Source organism: Vigna unguiculata, chromosome 7 (genome assembly GCF_004118075.2).
Source record: "Vigna unguiculata cultivar IT97K-499-35 chromosome 7, ASM411807v1, whole genome shotgun sequence".
Classification (NCBI taxonomy): Eukaryota; Viridiplantae; Streptophyta; class Magnoliopsida; order Fabales; family Fabaceae; genus Vigna; species Vigna unguiculata.
In genome coordinates, this window is record NC_040285.1 from 23894547 (window position 1) to 23898123 (window position 3577).

Below are 3577 nucleotides of genomic sequence, written 5' to 3' on the forward strand. Positions count from 1 at the left end.
CTATTTATAAAAAACCTGTAAAAGTAACGATTAATTTTTAAAAATTTAATAAATAATTATATTTTAAAAGATAAAATTAAATTTTAAAAAAAAATCTCTTTATATATTATTATAAATTATGATATAAAAATAAAAAAATGTTATTAAATACTTGTTGAAGTAAAAAAACAGAGGAATGGAGATTTAAAAGAAACTTCGACCAATTTATGGGTGCGAATTTAATTTCCAGTCATATTTTCACTCTTTATTGAACAGTTGAACAATTGTCCTTATAAAAATCTCCTTGACCAGTGATTCCTCAAAATATTTTTATATATCTACTACGAATATTTCTTGGGCTGATTAGATCATGGAAAAATATCTTAAACATTGTTAAATTAAAAAATATCTCACCTAATTTCGCTTTCAACTCTCGAAAGTGACCTCATTCGAATAGGTGAGACATCGAATCATTTCGAATCTAGCAGAAAGGTAAAGCAACGTTCAATTTAAGCCACCAAATTCACCTACCATACTTGCAACGTAAAATGTTGAAAGTTGGAGAAGAAAGAAAGAAAAACGTGGATAGAAAAACTGCGGAAGATTTGTCACCGTTCTTCTTTCATGTTCCAGTTATTGGCTATAAATTTCCACATAAAGCCGGCTACCATCACACGACTTCAAGTGCAGGAAATTTGAATAGGAAAAACAGTAAAATAACATAAAATAAAATGGAGATGCTAATTCTTGCAAGAAATCAACATTGAGGTACCTCATTTTGTCTCTATCTAGTTATCTTTTTTCTGTTTCGGCCATAAGAATCAACCTTTCACCGTCATAGCTTGAGTTTTATTAATCTCATGTAGCCTTTGTAGAACACGAAAGAAAAGGCAATTTTTGTGGTCATTGCAGGCATCTGAGTGCCCCAGGCGCTTCCATAATGTAACTGAATTATGGTAATGCTCATGGTTCTGTGAAGATGACATCCAAAACGAGCGACGTGGATGATTTTCCCAAGGGTTTGTGTGGGTGGAGTTGGAAGGAGAACAAGTTGTTTGAGCTGGCTTTGGCCGTGGTGGATGAGAACCACCCAGAACGGTGGGAGATTGTGGCAGCCATGGTGGGAGGAGAAAAGAGTGCAGGAGAAGTTCAAGAACAATATGTATTTCTTTTGGAGGATTTAAATCTCATTGAATCTGGAAAACTGGACCATGAACTGGGAGTGGAAGAAGCTCACACATGTGTCCTAGTTAACTCAATTGACTCCTTGTGCTTGTCTCATAGAGATAGCACCATGTAAGTCCCTTCTCTCTCTTTCTTCAATAAAATCATTCTCTTATCTTTCTACTCTTTGTAGTTTCCTTATCTTTTAATGACACTTCTGGTTTTTGTTTTCAATTTGGTCCATTCCTGCAAAACAGAACTCAAGTAACATCCTAGTCTTTTTCAACCACCTGAAATGTTTAAAAACTTGTTGATATGTTATCAAGTTTACAAATTTGCAAAAGAAACATGTAAGAGGTTGTAAATTTGTGCTAAAACTTAAGAGAAAAAAAGTTTTGGATTCAATATGAAAGAAAGGAGAAATACTGATAGAGCCAGGGAAGAGGCAGTGCATGAGCAGAATCACAACAGATAATTTGTTCTGTAACTCTCATTTTCTTGGCTCTATTGTGTTGATGACTCCATCCATGCTCTGCCTGTTCCCCTGCTCTGTCCTGTTTCTGACTGTTACCTCGACCTTGTTGTGGACATCCTTAACATTAAGCAGCGTCTCATTCTGAGAAAGATTATTCTCCCATTAGAAATTTTGCTAGCTAGATTAAGCACAAAAGTCACTCATGAATGCATGTATGATTCTATTCCATTCTTATATTTGATCAAAGGGGGAATGCTTTGTACTTTGCAGTACATGAATGATGTCTGTACTATGAAAAATTGTGTGATGAGTACTGGTACTAGGTAGCACAAAACGTCGATGTGTCATTAAAAACAATTTGTGGAATGTGTGAGGTGAGTGTACTGCTATGTTTTAGTTTGTAGTACTATGGTACTACTGCTTTTTCTAGGTGAATGTTGTATGGTACATTGAAGTTTAGAATTTGATGAATTTCTCAAAACTCTACACTCCGTTTCCGAGGTAGGGGCAATTATACTGTACGTTAACAAATGTATTATATCTTAATGAAAACGTGTTGAAATATTAATTAAGGATGAGTCAAACATAAGGCTGGTAAGGGAATTATATTTCAGACTCTTTTATTCATTCACAATTTTTTTTTTAAATTGTTTTCTTTTATTATATGTTATTTTCTAACATAAACTTTTTTTTTCAGTTGTACTCTTCATTTAATTGATATGAGGAGAGTAAAATTAGTTATGACAACGGAGGAAACAAATGTAATTACATAAATGTATGTTAAAATTAAAAAAAAAAAAAAACTGCAAGGGGTATAACACGAATATAATGATAAATCACTTAAAATTGTATTAAAAACAAAAATAAATAAGTACTTTCTTTTATTTCCGTGAAAATACCTAAACTACTGGTATAAAAGAAGAGATGGTAGCTATGTAGAAAAGAAAACATTTTACTACAACTAGATTACATACTTTTAGAAACGAGAAAGTAAACAAACAAATTATATTTTTGAAGATAAAAATTATATTTAATATAACACTGAGTAAATAGTACAAGTTTATTAGTTTAAAAAATATTGTGGGCCCGCCATTTTTTTATTCTCTATTTTTATGAATCAAACAATTAATAATACTAGTCAAATTATTTTTATTTTTTCCACTTTTTCATCACTCGGAACATAGAATTCTAACATGTTGTGTCGTATCTTATAATATTTTTAACATATTTATACCTTTGAATTTCTTTTATTGTTATATTTACCTTTTTCAATTTTAGTCTTTAAATAATTCTTTTATTAATTTTTATCTATGTAATGTTTTTTAAATTTAACATTTTTTCAATTTGACTGTTTTTGTAACTTAATTTTTTTTAATTATAAAACTATCAACAAAATAAATAAAAATTATTTACAATAAAATTATAAAAAATATTTATATTTAATTTTATAATTATAAAAGTATACAATAATAAGTAATAGAATTGTAACAACATGACATAATATATATATATATATATATATATATATATATATATATAATAATCACAATCTTTCTTAAATAAATATTTTAAAAAAATATTATAAAAAAAATTAAAAGAGACAATTATATATACAACATACTCTCATGTCACGTGAAACATCATATATGTTCCCTTATATTATATCATCATTTAGTGGAAAACAACATAAATATAAATAATATGTAAGGAATTTGATATAATATGATATATTTCACTTAATTCACTTCTCATCCCACATATTTACACACATATTTACACACAAATAATATGTATTCACAATCATCAAAGCCAAGTATATGTATCTACGGTCCACTCATTCTCATATCAATAATTATCAACATTTTAAAATAAGATAGATATTTTATTTTATTTTTAGAAAACTTATGTATTAAATTAAACTATGTTACATCTTAATAATCTTTCTCATATGGTCAACAT

General features: G+C 28.9%; 1 long non-coding RNA gene across 1 annotated transcript; it reads right to left on the reverse strand.

The window, feature by feature from the left end:
• Nucleotides 1-567: 567 nt before the first annotated feature.
• Nucleotides 568-1928, reverse strand: LOC114192092. Its single transcript, XR_003606060.1, has 2 exons — nt 1715-1928; nt 568-1433 (listed from the first exon to the last, which is right to left on the reverse strand). It is a non-coding gene; the product is annotated as an uncharacterized LOC114192092 (long non-coding RNA).
• Nucleotides 1929-3577: the final 1649 nt, after the last annotated feature.